Source organism: Ptychodera flava, chromosome 4 (genome assembly GCF_041260155.1).
Source record: "Ptychodera flava strain L36383 chromosome 4, AS_Pfla_20210202, whole genome shotgun sequence".
NCBI classification, from domain to species: domain Eukaryota; kingdom Metazoa; phylum Hemichordata; class Enteropneusta; family Ptychoderidae; genus Ptychodera; species Ptychodera flava.
The window spans coordinates 21,033,698-21,053,277 of record NC_091931.1 but is presented as its reverse complement, the minus strand read 5'-3'; the positions used below and the strand labels follow the sequence as shown (position 1 = coordinate 21,053,277).

The following is a 19,580-nucleotide window of genomic DNA, read 5'->3' as shown; positions in this document are numbered from 1 at the left end:
GTTGGTGGGTGTTTTGGTAATTGACGTATAAAAATGAAAAATGCAATACTTCTAGAATTTATCAGTGAACCAACAGAAGCAGTCATATTTAGGAGTGGTAGTCACGCTGAAATACACCATACATGCTTTTCAGATTCGCTCTGTAGTTTCCAAGCAGACTACTAAAGACAAAACAACTTTAAAAATATAATATTTTCCTCTGACAGGAATCATCAGACAAAACTCAGATGCAATGTTTTCCAGGCACCGTGGCCAGAAACATAGACATTCATAAGAAGAATAAGGAATAAGAGGAAAAGCGGAAGTAAAATAATTAAACAATTTGTACAGTAAAAGGTCATTTATGAAAGCCTCAGTTTATTCATTTTATCCACCATACTATCGCCCATTTTGTTGCAATATATAATTTTGCGGACAATTACATATTGCATCGTGTCCTTTGTATATCTTTATCTCAACTGTTAAATAGGAATTGATATGTTGCGTAAAAATAAGGCCGGTTTCTCATCGTGGGTCTCTTACAAACGTGTGGAGACACAGATGAGAAACAAAACCTTATTTTAATTCGGCCTACTTTGATAACGAAGAAAAAGCAAACTGTCGATTTCATTGCACATATAATTTTGATCAGTGAGGACCTTTGTCTGTGAATCTTAGGCATCATTGACGGTTTTGTATGCCCTCAACTCATCAACTGTGATGTGTTGTCCAAGCCGTTCTGTCTCACTGACGATGAATTCAACGTCTTGCTTGGTTGTCTTGGGATTACTGAAGACGTATCTGAAGAAGTTTGGCAAGTTGCCAAGAGGCGTGTAGGAAATCATCAGCGTGCCCTGTTTGGTCATCCTCTCCTTTATGATTTGTGCAACCTGCAAGATGACAATATTTTGTTCTTACAGTTCGCTCAAGGGATATGAATTAAGAATATGTAAGAAGTAAAAAGCCCTTTATCTGTATTTTAAAAGCACTGGCAAATATTATGCCCATATAAGATGTTTGATGACTTAACGAGCAAGACAGAGGAGGTCTTGGCAAGAAAGGGGATGATTGATATTCCAAAATGGGACTGAATGGAAAGGGTTGGTAGTAGACAATGGTGTGAAATAACTCTTGCAAAATATTTTAGTAGAAAAGCTATTAGGGAGCCGTCATTATTTATGGCCTGGGGTCGGAGGAATGTGAGGGGGTCACTCAAAAAACTGAAAAGCTAATGTGGAGAGAACGAAGGGGGTTACTCAATTTTGAGGGCAAAATGAATTAAAACGCCTTTCAGATGGCATCATTTCACACATCATTTTCTCAAAATTTTCAATGCTAGAGGAGGAGACCCCCTCTCGCGATTTTGGGATGTTCTAACAGTTTTACTTAGTAAAAGTACAAATTGAAAACACCTCTCATATTGCCACCAACCTGCACCATTACATACATCATTTTCTCAATTTTTTCCACGCAAGAGAGGGTATAACCTCTTCTGATATTTCCCCCTCAACCTCCCGCGTGTTCTCCCTCCTGTACTTTCAAATTCTGTCCAGTCAGATATCTTAGTGAAAACCCTGTCATGATACCCATCCAAAGTAAACAATACTATATGGTTGGAGTAACTGGTCCGGGTTATAGCGTGAGCTTTTATCTACATTTTGTTGTGATTTTGATTTTCATTTTGATGCTTTCACCTTTTTCAACTGTCATGAGATAACCGATGATAATGTAGTAGGGTACACCAGGATATGAAAGGTCTTTACTGCTGCTGTATTTTTGTAAATTTTACAAATACACGTCTTAACTTTTGTAAGAGTGGAGTGGGGATAGTCAAAATTTCTGTGTTCGAGAGGGGTTACTCAAATTCGTCAGGGTTGGAAGGGGAGTCACTCAAAATTTCAGAGTTTCCGATGAAAATTCCTCCGACCTCCCCCACCCCCAGGCCGTAAATAATGACGGCTCCCGTAAAACACTAGAAATCACAGGTAATCACATATCACTAGTTACTACATCAAACTGTAGAGGGCGCTTTGCAAGCCAGTGGCACCTCACATTCATTCATTCATTCATTAACCCAACAACTTCATAAAATTTTACAAAATAAAAGTTGGAAAACAAATTAGTTTTATGAGATTTACCCATTTATTCTTTCAAAGACATAAATGTCAAATGCAATTAAATCAACTGTAAATAGAGACACTATTTAATCTGATAATGCAACGTTTGATCATGAGGTTTTCCCTAATTGCCCTTTGAAACCAGTTTAATATTTTGCACTGGAATTTTAGTTCGACCATGTTCATGTGGAGGTAAAAAACACCAGCAATGCCATTACTGATTATGTACCATGTATCCATAAGATTTCTTTATTATTCACAAAGGTTTTGCATTTGAATATGTCCTAGCTTCCTGTAAAGGCTGTTGTAGTTATATTCACTATTGTTCTTTAAACACGATTGGAACTTATTTTGAATAATTGCATTTTCATATTTTTTAAATTTCTCAAACTGTTAGATGCCAGATAGTTGAGTGTTGCAATAATACAATTACTCATACAATCAAGTGTGTAATGTAAAAAGAAAAGCAGATGAGATTACATTTGTAGATTAAATCGGCATTACTTCACCATCCGGTTATCCCAAATTTGTTCCAATCGTGTTTTTAACAATTTCTAGCAGTCATTGTTTGTCATTGTGATGTGTGCATCCATGTACTCTTTATACTTTTACCATCAGAAGCATTTGAATTGCATCATTATCATGGGTTATTTCCATTCAAAGACAGGCAGGCATTTTTATACTTGTACATAACAGATGTACATCAAGAAATGAATTTAGTACCATACCTTTCCTAGCAGAAAACTGAAGTCTTCATTCGGTTCCATGTCCCTCAGAGATGGCGGGATGTACCAGAAACACACATTGGTGCACTCCGGCTGTTGGTCAGACGACGCAAAAGATAATGATTTCAGAAATGATAAAAAATGATCAGCATCGTTCTTGATACAGATTGGTAATGCTTAGACTGAGCAGTGTCAGATATTAAAATTTTATTTTAAAAAATAAAACGTAGTATCCATACAACTGTACTGGTGATTCTGAACAAGTCTGCAACAATGCAACGAGAAAGGTATATTATGAAATATATTGAATCAGCTATTTCGTTGATTTCAGAAACCATGCAGCTACCTTCTTGTAAATGATATTCATTTTACGAAATCACAGGTTCATTTTTCACAGGTGGACAAAGATATTTTATAAACAAAGTTACTTTGTAAAGTCTGCGTCAATATTGTTTATGAGAATTGAATTTTCACAATCATATATTTTGAAATTGGCAAAGGGTATCTGTTAAGAATTTATGTGCCCGCTATTAGTATGCAGCTCTCTGTTTTCAGAATATTAGCAAGGAAATTCATGATTCAAGTTCAAAATAATACAAACTTAATAATTCCTCACCTCTGTGACGAATTTGTAGCCTTCTCTGCCCTTTAAAAGTTGGACAAAATATCTGCAAAGTAAACAAAACGATATAATGAAGATCTTTTCCCACATGATAATGTGACCATTCTTCAGTAAAGCACTAAAGCTTTCACAAGAACTGAACAGGAAAACATGGAAACAAGAGCTTTTCGATTGAACGGTGTATAAACCGACTTGTTCCAGAACAACAACTGTTGCCACGATATTCAGAATATAACACTACATTGCAATCAGTACTCATGGATGCAGTCTGTAGCTGAGACAGAATGTGACTAAGATAACCAAAATAAGTTTGAAATACAAATGAGACAGTGATTAGTCAATTATAGGATCATTAACAATGTGTACCATACTTCAACTACACTTCACATGGGTTGATAATTTTGCATGGAAATTTAAGAAACATGGGTGTTTGATCTTAAGTCAACAAATTCAAATTTTGAAAATGCAATATTGAACCCTCATACCTTTGATGAAACAGCGGAGGCCATATCGTACAGAATAAGTCATCAGATTTACAAAGGAATCGCCTGTTTTTGCTTACAAAACATTTTTTGAAGAATTCACTATATATATAAGAGCCAGATCATTACAACTATTACATTATAAAATACCACCTTTTACACTTCGGCAAAAATGACAATCTAGACCATTTTAGCCGATTATACTGTTTTCAAATACCTCCATTCATAATATTATACTTTGAATGCAAAGAAGGAAGTCAATATAGAGGTGGTGTTAATATTCTTACTAGTTACTTGACAGGATAATGACTTCACACATGACAGACGCTTAAAGTGATATCGTACGATCTGTATGTGCCATCAACCCTTTGAAATAAGATGCACATGATTACCTTGAATTTTCAAACTTTATGTTGGTTTCTTCCTCTGTTCCAGAAATCCCCTTGGCCTTCAACATCAGCCAGAGTTTGAAGGCGTCCACCTTGCGGTTAGCCTGGAATACCTTGTCCCCAGTGTCATAGGAAACATCGTAGAACTTGTCCTGCATGAAGAGATACTTTGCTCCAGCACTGTTGGCTTCGTGCATCAACCCAATCTGGGCAAGAGAAGATCGAGACTCGACTCAAACACGATATATGTTACGTTAAATATGCAAATGTGGTTGTATATCATTTGAGCAAAAGTGGATGAGGTTATCCGTTGGACCCTATGTACTGAATTTGTTTGGGAGAAAAATAAATGAGCAAATAAAATTGAGAAAAAATTCTCATAATTTACTTTAAATTGTATGCTACTTTTAATTACCTAAATAAAGGCATCATGAGGAAACTACATTTCAAAATTTAAAGTTAATTATTACACCAGTATAGGAGAGGTTTTTGATTGGAAAGTGAAAAAATATGCCTGAAAAATGTGCCCATACAAATTCCATCTTCATTTAAATATATTTAAGTTAGATTATCTGAAGGAACTTACAAACCAACTATGAATGTTTTCTTACCGGGGTTTCTGAGAATAAGCGTAAAGCTGGCAGACAATAGACAACAGATGACGACATGAGATATATTTGAAACATGTCGCATTTGCTGACAGCAGAACTGAACATTTGACAAATTACATGCATGGAGAATACTTCGTCCAGAACTTACATTATCTCTCATTAGAAAGGTTGAGCATTGAATTGGTACACCCATCATCTTGTGTAGGCACCATGCCAACGAGTTTGACCTTTGAACTCCTTTAAAGAGACGCTCTTTCCACTTTTTGACAGTAACGCACCACCTCCCCAGGCAGCCTAGAGGAATACAATGTATAAAGTAAATTGTATTCGAAAACATCAACACAAACAATAACTCTAAAGAAACACACAGATAGTAATTACGGCTTTTCCAAGTAAAAATGATAGCTTCAAATTATATTTTGCATGAAAAGATGTTGATAATAATGTGATATTTTATTAAATCATGTTGCATCATAGTTCTAAACATGTTTTCTCCCGATAGGTGACATGACGATGCCATCCCCATCAATTTAAACATAAATTTCTCTTTGATAAATTTGCAAATGTGTAATCTTCCCAACATTGACTGAAATGTTATTGAATTATGATAAGCAATGGTCCACAGGCCAATAATGGAAATATAACCTACAGGTTAATGAATGAATTTTTTAATATAGAATTTAATTAATTCCTACATACATCAACATGCAGCCATATGTTATATTTTTCACAGATATCTGCAATTTTCTCCACAGGATCAAATGCGCCCAGCACTGTGGTACCACAAGTAGCATTCACAAAGAGAGGAACGTTGCCCTGTGTAGAGAAAATTTGGATAAGTTATTGCTGTCATCTGAATCAATTTTTGAATGAGAAATCCGCTTTGAAACCCTTCCCGTACTGGACTCCTCATATATGATTGAGAAAAATCATACCATATCTGCAAAGTTACAGCAAGGAAGAGTTGATTTGAAATGCGATATCTGTCAGTCTATTAATTTCAGTTCATGTTTCCATTAATTATGACCAAATCATAGTGGTGACGTTTTTCAATGACGACTTAGATAATTTGAGGCACAAATTATTTGTACACTCTTACTTTTGCGGGATATCATTCAATTTTTCTCTTTCTGGTTCTAAAGTATACTTTTTAAGCACTATAAGCTGTATTGGTGATGGTATAACGTACTCCACCACATTGAATGTGCAGTGTTGTCCTTAGAAGCCGGGTGCCGGGTAAATAACCCGGCTGTTTTGCATTTTTTCCCGGCTACTTTTAACGTCATTAGATTATTTAATAGACCTGTAATTTCGGGATTGCACTGCCAGCTGTTAGACGGCACACGTACGATTAGCAGTTTCGCGACCCCTTTCCCCGCATGGAACTGCACAAACATAAAACAGTTTCTAAATACCCGTTTGTGGCTTTTTGAGCCCGATCTTTTATTTGTTAAATAGTGTGATTGGCTGATGGACGCGCCTATGGTGTTGCCTTTGTTACGAGCAGTGTAATTGGTTTGATTAGTATGAAGGTCATCTTAGGTCATGATTTTTAACGATGGCGTCAAAAAGAAATGTGGCGTCGGCCACTGGCACCTTGCCGATGGAATATTTTTTCCCGAAGAAAGCCCGTTCGAAAGGTATACTTGATTCCAAAAATATATTTAGTTTATGTATGAAAAACTTCAATTTCGCTGAATTTGTGAGAAAAAAGCGCCGAAAAGATGTGATTTTGATCGACGATTCGAAGTTCGTGAGACTGCAGCTAGTTTTCCGCCGCCGCGCTGGCTGCCAACGTCACAGTCACTACGAGTATGATCTTCTCAGCAAATCAAGTTATTCTCAGAGCAATACCGACGCATTTTCTAGATTTAAAAAAATGAGCTAGAACTGATTTTTTTAGAAGCAACTGTTTATTTGAATGGGTATTTTTTTTCATTGATTATTTTTACGTACTAGAATCCACGGTGACAGGCATGTGTGTTGCCGACCGTTGCCGACCGCGCATCATCGTCACGGCTCAAGGCCAGTCCTACTAATTACTGCCCGTCGCTGCCCGTCACTGCCCGTCACTGCCCGTCGACTGCCCGTCAGGAAATTAACCTTCCAATTACTGTAATCTGTCGATATATCAATACCAAAGACCACTTATATAATAGAAAGCTACAAAATAAGAGTCTGTTTTACTCCAAATGCCCGAGTCCTGTCTCAGAACTAACGTGAAGTTCTCTACTCGACGGGCAGTGATGATAGGCAGTGTTCGGACATCGATTACGATCAGCGTTGCCACTCGTTCGCAAATCAACGTTGTTGGGGTCTGGGACGACAATTTGTTTGGTTGTATAGAAAGTAATGTTTTTGATATGAGATATCAACTGATTACAGTCGTTGAAAGGTAAATTTCCCGACGGCAGTGACGGGCAGTGGTCGGACGTCGACGGGCAGTATGTATGGCCAATGGTGATGCATGTACGATCACACGATTAGCGTTGCTACTCGTTCGAAAATCAACATTTTTCGGATCTTGGAATATTATTTCGTTCGTTTTTACAAAGAGTAGTGGTCTTTGGTATTGAAATATCGACTGATTACAGTAATTGGAAGGCTAATTTCCTGACGGGCAGTGACGGGCAGTAATTAGTAGGACCCGCTCAAGGCTTCACCGTGGCGCTGATCCCCTGTTGCTTAAGACAACATGACAAAACGTCGTGGATTCCGGCATGGGTTAAATTTCACTGCGTCTCTCCATGTTCTCCATGTTGAGTTGCCCGATAGTGTATTTCGATGGACCCTCTGAATCATTTTTTTGCACGGACACGTGGAGCAAATTTGTTTTCTTCCGACGCCCTGCTGCATATCTGCTTTGATCAAATTTGGGGACAGCGAGACGCGATGATCGTGCGCGGTTTGCATTTAATTTATTGCAACATTTCTGTCAATCACTCACTTTGTGTCATAAGTTTCAGAAACTATCGCCAGCCTGAAAATTAGCGACGTAGTAAGTTCATAGGCTCAGCTGACATGGTAACATGCCTTTGACTCGACGATACGATGCCGATTTTTCAGACTACACTCAGAGAATCCGAAACTTTCCACACAAAATGAGTGATTGACAGAAATGTTGCAACAAATTTCATCTCGTCTGGTTGTCGCCTAAGCTCAGTCGCGGAGAGTAATTTCTCAAACATTTTACTATTATCGTTTGCGTATAGAAAACTCATAACAATGAAAAATGCGTAGAGACTCAATCCAATGCGTAATATTATTACGCATTGGATCGACTCTCTACGCATTTTTTCATTGTTATGAGTTTTCTATATACGCATTTTTTTTCGTAAATGCGAACACTGTTACAGTGAATTATCTGACCGGAGTTTTTCTTAACAAAAGCGAATGTGTTTTGATTAGAATTGAATGAGTTTGATGGTTTTGGGGAAACTACTATATGGTAATGAAGAATGGGAAATGAGCAATGAAATGAGCAGACAGCGGGTGATTTAAGATTAAATGTTACATCTTCACTGCAAATAAAACCATAAGTGTGTCATAAATAATACAAACAAAACAAAATCATGTTTGTTTGTTTTGTTGTATGTGAGCCACGTCTAAGACACACAACAAAAGTACTGTTTCAGTCTCAGCTAAATGTCACCTCAGATGCCACCAGAGAACACCATTTCCACTCCAAAATTTCATTTTTCGCCTTGCGAGAGGGGGACACCCCCCTCTCGCGCTCTCCCCCCCCTCGTTCGCTACGCTCACTCGCCGCTCGGTCGCTTCGCTTCCTCGCAGTCCACCCGTCTACTTTCTTAAACTACCCGGCTACTTTTTAATATAAGGACAACACTGCCACATAGTGACCTACTGGAATATTCTGCAATATCAAACGCAAACTGCAATTTGAACAGCGCCCTCTCGCAGCCCACCAGGACTATAACATGTTGACTCGGAAGCTATATAAATGTTGGTGCAATATTGGTGAATAAACATCAGAGGGTAGATTAACGTACTCTTTAACTGGACTGGAATAAAATGTCCAAATGAATTAAGCCCAATACATTTGCAGTCATGTTTTGGGGTGTACCTATACATTATTCCTACATACAAATTTTCTCATACATCGCTTGTATAGGAGTGTAAGACAACGCAGACACACATCTATCATGAGGTACAACAACTTGTCATAACTTTAGTTTTCAACTAGAATTATGAAAATATTGCGAAATGATGAAGCAATAAAGCTTCTTTGAGGAGTCTTAAACGATCGAGTTGGCAGTAAAAGAAGTGAAGAAAAAGGATAATGTTGTACAATGCATTTTGATGAGCTAAAAATAAACACATGCAGTGATTTTTTAGAAATGAGTTGTGGTGTACCTGTTCCTTTGTTGCAATAATCTTTTCTTCTAAGTCTTCGGGAATCATTTTACCCCTGTAAACGCAAACATTTCAGGATCGAGGCACAGATCATAAGATAAACAAATAATGATTGTATTGTAAAGTATTTCAACTGACGCTAAGTTGGAAACCACTGCAACATATGTATATACTTTCTCAAGCGAATGAAGATAAGGGACGGACCATTAGATCTTGGGAGGGGGGGTGGCAAAACAGAAAAAAAAATTTTCAGAGCAGAAAGTTAGGAAAAAAAAATTTTCAAACTAGTTTGCAAAATAAAAAAAAATTAATAAGAAGACAAAGGCGTAAAAAAAAAATCTGCACAAGTCTTTAAAATTTTGAATTTTTTTTAGATTTTACCGACAGAAAGCAACTTTCTGTATTTTTTAGTACATCCTCCCGGAACATTTTTAATTTTAGAGTGACTGTATCCCTTATACTGGAAGTTGTGATTATCTTATCTTTTCAGGACTTTTGTATTCTGATCACTTGAAAATTATGAAATTATAGAACCTGTTTTCTACTTGTTTCCTGCGTACAAACCAAGCAGGTACACTAGGTAAAACATTGAAACTATGGTATGATTGTCAAGACAGAAAGTTGTATTTGCCTTTTAAGATCAAGGTAAACAGATGCAGGCCACATCAGTTTCATTTTTTTCACAGCATTTTATTGCAATGATGAATGCAAGAATGGGTGAACAAGTAGAAACACGTCAATAATGATAAAACAACATATCAAGTCATTATGTATTATTTTGCTTTTAAAAAGGCATTTTCAATTCTTTTTTCTCAAAAAACAGCCTCAAAAACAACAGCAACACATGTTTTAACATTCAACAATACACTACGTAGAATGCCATCTATCCAACAAATCCCAACACAAAACACACAAAAGGGTTGAACTTTGAAAGTTTCTCGATAGCAAATACTGAATAAATCTGCATGAATAATCGTTTTTGTGTAGCAAATTTCAAAGAAATTGGACAAGCCCTTTCAGAGAATACAGATTTTTTGACCATGAATGGCATAAATTGCCCTAAAAAGACAAATATTGAAATTTCAACACATCTATACACATCCAATCAATTTGGACATGCTGCTACAGAGAAATTGATGTTTTGATCAAAAAGGGCAACAATTGCTCTAAAACACAAATATGCAAATTTAACTATATTATTTAGCTTATTTTAGCATCTCAGCTTGTCAAAATCAATTGTAAATCATGAGATATGCATGATGTTTGGTGGGTTGCATGTAGCCATTTCACCACGCAGTAGAAAGGAAGCCGGGAAACCAAAATAGTCAATTTCAAAACTATAGGAAGCTACTGAGGAGCAAGAAGACCATGTTTCAGAGGAAGATGTGTAATCCGAAAAAAATGCTCCAAAGTGCCACCAAATAACACCATTTTTATCTCTAATTTTCAAAAGCTCCAACAGCAGGAGGGGGACACTCCCCTCCTGACCTCCCCCCGCAAAAATACTCCCCAAGTGCCACCAAATAACACCATTTTAATCTCTATTTTTCAAAAGCTCCAACGGCAGGAGGGGGACACCCCTCCTGACCACCCACCCCCCACAAAAATACTCCCCAAGTGCCATCAAATAACACCATTTAAAATCTCTATTTTTCAAAAGCTCCAACGGCAGCAGGGGGCACCCCCTCCTGACCACCCCCTGCAAAAATACTCCCCAAGTGCCACCAATAACACCATTGTAATCTCTATTTTTCAAAAGCTCCAACAGCAGCAGGGGGACACCGCCTCCTGACCTCCCCCTTCAAAAATACTCCCCAAGTGCCACCAAATAACACCATTGTAATCTCTATTTTTCAAAAGCTCCAACAGCAGCAGGGGGACACCCCTCTCCTGACCTCCCCCTTCAAAAATACTCCCCAAGTGCCACCAAATAACACCATTGTAATCTCTATTTTTCAAAAGCTCCAATGGCAGGAGGGGGACACCCCCTCCTGACCTCCCCCTTCAAAAATACTCCCCAAGTGCCACCAAATAACACCATTGTAATCTCTATTTTTCAAAAGCTCCAATGGCAGGAGGGGGACACCCCCTCCTGACCTCCCCTTCAAAATACTCCCCAAGTATCACCAAATAACACCATTGTAATCTCTATTTTTCAAAAGCTCCACAGCAGCAGGGGGACACCCCTCTCCTGACCTCCCCCCCACCCGTGACCGCTTGCGTGGCCACTTGTGGTGCTTTGCACCACATCTTTGCCCTCTTTATCTTCAGACAGCGACGAACTAAAAACAAATTATAAATCTGAAAATTTACTCTGAAAAAAAAAATTTTCACAGCTAATCTCAATTGGAAAAAAAAAATTTCAGAAATTTACAATAGTAAAAAAAATTTTTCACAATTTCATTGTGACCACCCCCCCCCCTCCCAAGGTCTAATGGTCCATCCCTAATTAGAATTAAATGCAAAAATCTTATCGTATATTAGTTGCAAGTTTAATGTTATATTAAATAATTACCCTAGTATGCTACATTGAGCATTAAACTTCTGTCTGATTCATGTTATCTAACTTTACCTGCTGTCACACTTCACAAAGATCACGTTGTTGGTTCCCATGCCAAGAAGAGCAGCTCCTTTTTGAATGGAATAGTGTGACTGAAAAATAAAAAGGGGTGATACAGATTGGAAGTATATATTAATCAATGAGCAAGGCACAATATTGATGATTTCGTAATTGTGTTCTCTATTTTAATAGTATCTACGATGCAATTCAGTATGATCTACCCATGATCATTTGCCTAGAATGATACTAATTTTTGGACTTATTTTGATGTCATAATGCAATGCCTATTGCTGAGCAGGTATAATAGGCCCTGGCTCGACAGAGTGAATTTGGTTCTCCAATCGTAAGATAATATTATTTTTTCGCCTGCCTTCCAAAAGAGGCATTTGACTTAGATTACACGTATTATTCTGACTGTAATCTTACTTTTTTAAATTTAAAATATGTCAGATAACTATTTGTATCATATCAGTGATCACTTTACCTGTTCAGATGTAAACGAAATCAATCTTGGCAATCCAAACAATCCATCACTTTTCACTGATGCACCGTATTTCTTGAATCTTGCGATATTCATTGCATACATGTTCACCATTGAGCCACCTTAAAAGATTGGCACAGAAATGACGTCGATGAATTTTCATGTTTATTTGTTGAAAAAAATGAACAAATTAGAGCATTTGAAAAATCTTTAAATGTGCAGCAGTACTTAAGGTAGAATGCGCCTCGGGGACAGATCTTCGGACTCTCAAACTTTTGCAATTCTTTTCTGATCTACCACTTGTGGGGGTTCATTTTAAAGCTCTTGGAGTAAGAAAACTTTTCATCAGCTTTGGTTTTTTTTAAAATTTGAAAATTTTGTTTTTCTCCGTAGAGTTAATACACGGGTGTTGGCCAATTTGAATTTTAAATATCGGTAAATCGTACGTTATTTTCTTCTCCAGTACCAAAAGTTGCAGTGATCCCCGATTTTTATTCTTGATTTTCAAAGAGAATGGTTAAAAGATTTCTTAAGGCAAGTTTGAGCAAAAGTTTAATTGGTGGGACAAGATGCTGTCAATTTTCTTACTCACTTGCATTAAGTAATTAGTATATTCATGCGTTTGAAATTAGCATAATACAATTTGTACTTATTATCATATTCGCAATTGAACAACGTGAGGGAACGTGGTACTTCATGACTAATAGTAGATAAGACTGTATAATTTAGAGAAATTGGATAGAATAATGAATACAATAGTATAATAATAAATGAATGAATAAAAAAATAAGAGCTTTGAGAAACTGTACCTGGACAAAAAATTCCATCACCAGTTCCATAACCCACATAATCTAGTAGTGTTCTGATCACTGCTTGTTCCATTATTGTAAACACAGGAGCAGCTTCAAAAGTATATCTGGATGTTGGAAACTTAGTGTCAATAAATATTAAAATTTAGTGTCATTGAATATTGAGATTTAGTGTAATTGAATATCTAAATTAAAGGTCAATAAATATTTAAATTCAGTGCCAATAAATATGTATATTTAGTGCCATTGAATATTTAAATTTAGTGTCAATGATTATGCAATTAATGAACTTCAACTACACACTGGAGCAGTATCTTGCAATAGCTGGCACAGCGTGATGAAACACAGTAGACTTTGTAACTCGATGAAAAACAAGTTTGTTGACAAGCATGCAAGATGAGACCGTTAAGGCTTCACTACTCTATAGTCAAGCAATGCAGAAATCTACTCAATTTCGGAAGAAATCGTTAGTTTCACATTGTTTTTTGAAAGGATAATGCGGCGGAGCTATAATAACAGTACAACATAGGATATAGGTAGCATATTATGTCCATGGAACTATATGTTGTGGTTTTTCTTTATAACTCCAGTAGCTTAGAAACATATCAGGTATAATGAACTGAAGAAGTTCCCTGTGTCAGTGCACTTTATACATTTCACGTCATGAATCAATTTATTCCCCAACTGGTAATATATTGGTTTAAAATCTGTCTAAATGCAATATATTTTTTCAATATCATTTGCCATTAAAATAATATAATGCCATTGTCAAAGTTTAAGTGCAATATAGTTTTTCAAGTATAAAATCGCTTATGTTTATTTTTTCAAATCATGAGAATGCCATTAGGAATAGGCCAATGTAGGAAAATTTGAATCCTTCCATGTCGCTCATACCTTTAACTTTTTTGTCTCAGATTTACTGCACAGACTACACGCAAATGAAATGGCCATTTAGGATGAAACTATTCCGATATCGTTTTGGTAATATTTGGAATTGAAGCATGTTCTGATGGCATATTTAGCCAAAAATATTTGTAATATATAATCACTTGGGTATATATCTTCAACCGTTTCTTAATTGAATCAATAAAATTTTTACTCGCTTTTAATCTTTCTTCTGATTTAATAATGAATTCCATGATGGACTGAGTTCAACTGTACTTACGCTGCACCATTGATACAATCTGTGAGCCACTGACCCACCAGAGCGTATGAATCTTGTCCAGAATACAACAGATTATGATATCTTGGATTTGCTGTGAAACAAAACATAATTTTTTGTCAAGGTTATAAAGTATATATGCTCCTCCAGGACAGAAATTCAGACTCTCAAACGATACTTCGCTGTTTTGCTTCTAGCGTTTGTGTGAACTCATTTTGCAGCTTGTAGTTTGTTCTCCAAGTACCAAATCTGCATGGTGCGTGCGCCGACTTCTGCTCTTTATTCTTGATGATAAAGATAATACTGTAGGGGCGCCCGTCTGTCAATCTTTATAGCAAAAGCCATGCCTTCTGTGTAATAGAGTGCTGTACAGTAATTTTTACTCACAACATTTGATGTAAGAAGTCTCATCTATCTTTAATGGCTGTACACCTTTTGTGAAACATCCATTCAAAATAGGTAACATTTGAGCAAGGGCATTACCATTCAAGTCTTTAAACGATTTGAGAATCTGAAAAGTTAGATTATACTGATATCTGGTCGAGAACGAGGGATTTTCATGGTCTTTGGCTCGATTTTCAGTTACAAGACTTTACCTGGAAGTACACTGTACTTGAAGACGTCTTTAAGTATTTGCAAGAGGTTGTCAGAGCTAGCCCTTTCTTGACCAATACTGAATTCGAATATTTCTTTCAGTTCACTCGGGTCACGATATTCCACAACTGCAAGATATATCATGAATAAGATGTGTGTGATAGGGAAGAAGTCTGCTTTTCATCAGACTTAGATGAAGTCATATTTTTAAAGTTAATTGCACTAAGAAAACATTGTTTCATTTGTGTATGATATTGTGTATATTGTACGTGTATATTATGTTAGGCTGTTTTATGTAAAGTGTTGATTAGCCATGACGAAACGTACCCATAATCTACGGTGTGTGCTGTTAACCCGCACTGGAGTAGAGAGACTAATGTGACACTGCGATCCTTTGACGCTACGTTTCGAAAACAGATTTTTTGGAGGTTTTTGTTAAAGTTGTCTTCTTCTTGTTTTATGTTCTGTTTTTCCGAGCATGCGTTCTATTTCATTTTTAGTATTGTCAGTCTTGCAGTTTTTCACTAAATTGTGTGACTGTCTGTGTAAAATCGGCTTCGTTGTTGCATGTTCTTACTATAAATGTATCGTAATGTTTCGCCTTTTGACAACGCTCTTGAATGTTGCTGTGGGGTGGCATGAGTTTCTCTGTAAGAACTTGAATGTATCTGTTAGTTTTGCGTGTATCTTGATGTCGAGAATGTTCTCTTTGCTGTATCGGTAACCTTTATAGATAATGAGGTCTAACTATATGATTTCTTGAGAAGAGCTTTGAAATAAAAATTTGAAAGTAGGATGCATTTTGTTGATGTTTTATATGAATTGATTAAGATCATGTTGAGTTCCAATGAAAATCAGAAATGCATCGTCTCTGAAGCTTAGCCAGAGCGATATTTGTTCTTTGTGTTTCTGTATTATTCTCATTTCTGTCTCGTGAAATGTAATGTCGACAATTTCTGGTGAAGCTGGAGATCCCCTACTGCATCCACATATCTGGCGGTAAAATTCATCGATGAATTCAAACATGTTGTTTTTAAGATTATTTCTAGCATATCTGCCATATATTTTGTTGGTGGTTGTTTGATTATGTAATCGTTTGATGATCTTTCCTGGTTTAATGCTCTGCCGACTGATTCAATTGTTTCATCGTGTGGTGTAATGGTCTATATTGACACTATGTCTAGTGTTACCAATGCCGCATTGGCCGGAACTTTGATTGTCTCAATTCTCCATATAAATTCTGCAGTATCTTTGAAGTATATTTCTTTTGCTGTAAAAGGAAAGAAATATTAAAATATTCTAACAATCTTAAGAAAATTTTCTTGTATTTTTTAAACCTTTGTTTGTTTTGAAACTTTTCAATTCTTACCTTTTCTTCTCCGATCACGTGCTTTCACAACGCCCTCTTTGAAAATGATGTCCATCGCATCTCGGAGGAACTTCTGGTCCTCAGTGAGATTTTTCATGTCTTCATCGCTCAATTCAAAACTATCGACCACTTCGTATTTTCCATCATCACTGTTTGAGTGGGTGTTGCCTGTCATTGTGAAAGTATACCCCTGCTCATTTTCTCATTGTACTTTGCATTAAAACGTTGAGAAGCAGTGTCATGACAAATTTTACAAATTTATAATTAATAACTTTTGCCTAAATAGCACACTCCCTGAATGTGTTGTAGAGCAACAAAGAATAATTGTTTATTTCTTTGTTATAATAAACAACTAAGAAATTCCTTGTGAATCAACTAAATATGGTGCCTTCGCCTGCAGACTGATGTAAATTGTATCAGTGGATCGATGAAGACCTAAGTATGCTAATAATACAAAAGTATGCATAATGCAAATAATTTGGTTCATGGCACCTGTAGACTTTGTAACTGAAGAACTGCCTCTGAGCAGACAGCCACAGTGAAGGATAATGGAGCAGGATTTGTGAAATGTACTGGTCCCTGATCTTTCCATGAACTTCAAAGAAAGTCATAAAATGTAGTTTAAGACCAGCACTGGTATTCAAGTATAGGTTGAGGTATACTCTTCAATGCAAGGGGCACAAGGAGGTAAACTATGTCTTAGAAATTTGTCAGTTCGATGTCCAATAAGATCTGCATAAACAGTAATAACTCTCTACAGCAAGCCTGTAGATCAAAATATCGAAAGTAAGTCTACATAATTATGTTATAGCTCTTTGCTTTGTGATAAGTCAACAGAGTGTATTTTCTTATTCCCCTGGGCAAAAGTGTATAGTTGAGGTATGTCATCGCCTTCACATGCCAATATTTTGTTGTTCAGTATTATTTGCTCAGGAGGACAACTTTCAGGGCTTTGCAGGTTTCAACACTACAATGTTTGCTCTAAAGATTGTAATCATAACACACATTTATGCATGTCATATTGGCTCAGCTGATTACAGAAGACGTTGGTGCACATGCATTGTACATAAATGCATGGATACCAGTTGCAACTTACATTTTCAGGAATTAATTGACTAATAACTTTTAAGAATAATCATTAAACGTAATGTAAATTTGCCTTGAATAGTAATCCCTGTTAGCAGAACTAACACTGACACAGAAAGCATTTAAGGTAGAATGTGCCTCTGGACAGATATTTTGACTCTAAAACTTTTTCAATTCTTTTCTGATCTACCACTTGTGGGGGCCCATTTTAAAGCTCTTGGTGTAGGAAAAATTTTCATCATCTTAGTTTTTCGAAAATCGAAAATGTTCTTTTTCTCCATAGAATTAACACAGGAATGGTGGCCATTTTGAATTTCAAATATCGGTAAATCTTGGGTGATTTGTTTCTCTAGTACCAAAATTGCACGATGACCAAAGATTTTTGTTCTTGATTTGGAAAGGGCATGGTTAAAGGTTCCTGAAGGAGAGTTTTAGCTTTCACTTTCAAGGCGCATACTACCTTAAAGGTAAGTGACTGCCCATCGGGGAATATGTCACTTTTAAATTGTAACTTTCTTGAAACTTTAACAAATGTCTTGGTAAAAAGGAGCCGTTTTGAGAAATAGGGGCCTATAGCTTCAAAAAATCGGTATCACCATGCCAGATTTCTAGATAAAATGGCAAAATTACTTGTTACTTTACAGGAACCTCTGAAAATTATACACAGCAGTTTAGTGCTTTGATAAATATGTCAGTAAACACCTCTATTGTTTGGTTATCATCCAACTAACTATGTCTGAAAGTCATTTGAATTTTAAAGAATGTTTTGGAAACCCACAGCTCTTGAACTGTTGCATGATGAAATTTGTCATAAATCAAAGTGAGTTGGGTTGAGTCCAAGAGTGTATCTGGAAGATATATCTTGAAAAATGTAGTGGGAACACCCATTTTGCTCCTTATATTTCTAGTCTATTCACGATAACCTAGAACATGTATTGCAATTATAAGTGTTAATTCTTGTACTTTTGCACAGTCATGAGCACATACCGACCTTAATTGGCACTTTTGCACTTTATATGTTTAATCTTCTGACGCTACCGTAATAATGGCCAGTATTGAAATTGAAATGGTAAAAACTAGCACACAGATAACCTTATCTGTAGCAAAAATATGTCATCAGTGTAGTGAAACTTAAAATTACCTGCATTGATTTCCATGACCGCTTGTATGTGATATTTAAATCCTCCTTCTGCAAACGGTCATGAAAGCAGACACAGACAGTTACTTGAAATTGCCTTTGGCTTGTGTATATACTTCTGTTACTAGCATAGACTCGATCTGCGATGGCGACAGGTTCAATTGAAGACTTTTTAGGCCCAGCTACAGCATGATGGAATCTACTTGGAAGAAGTGGCACATATACCTTCTGGCTGGACGTATATCTTACGCACACATCAGAGTGGACAAACCAGCTGATATGTCTGCCGAGGTTAAAGACCCAAGGGGGAAAGCCTGAAAGGTTTGCTGTGGCTGTCATGACCTTTGGGTGTCACACATTGATACTGCTTGTATACATGCACTTTGACACCAGCATTTTGTAAGTACAGCATGTGGTACAACTCCCACTGTTGGACGTTGAAAACATGTAGTGTTTTGGAGTCTATTGAAAAGATATTTGAACATCATCAATTACAAAACAATGCAAAGTTGATCACTCTTCAGTGTTGTCCAAATGTCCTCTATTTCCAGTATTCCAAAAGGCAAATTCAAGATCACTTCAAGTTTTGAATCCATGGAGAGAGAGTTTTATGTATTTTATCAGCATCTAGGGTATGATCATTTTTATTGTCTCACTTTGTCATATTAGGGTGGTCCCTTTCTAGTTTCAAAGCAAGCAACTTTAATAATACATTGTGTTTTTTGAAAGGACAAATTTGATACCAAAGGTTTCATTGAGTCATGATAACAATTCAAGTTAGCCACCGTTTTCCACTCAGTGTGAGACTTTTATCACATCTTTTCATAAAAAAGTTTGCTAAACAATTTCCCTTTGTGGGAAACAGAGACAAAAAAAAATATGTATCATTTTTTCCTAAGATATTTATTTTATGATTTGTATGGGAATGCAGCAAAAACAACAATAGAGAGGCATTTCTTTTGGTATTTAAACATGCGACTTGAGGTGACTGCGGAGTACATATACTTGCAGGATGTACAAGTATTAAGGCACAGTGTGCGAGTGATATCATTATATTATCTTATGTGAGACTGACACTCCTT

General features: G+C 36.6%; 1 pseudogene; it reads right to left on the bottom strand.

Moving 5' to 3' along the window:
- Nucleotides 1–541: 541 nt before the first annotated feature.
- LOC139131162 (cysteine sulfinic acid decarboxylase-like) lies at nucleotides 542–18,664 on the bottom strand (annotated as a pseudogene).
- Between the last annotated feature and the right edge of the window lie 916 nt (nucleotides 18,665–19,580).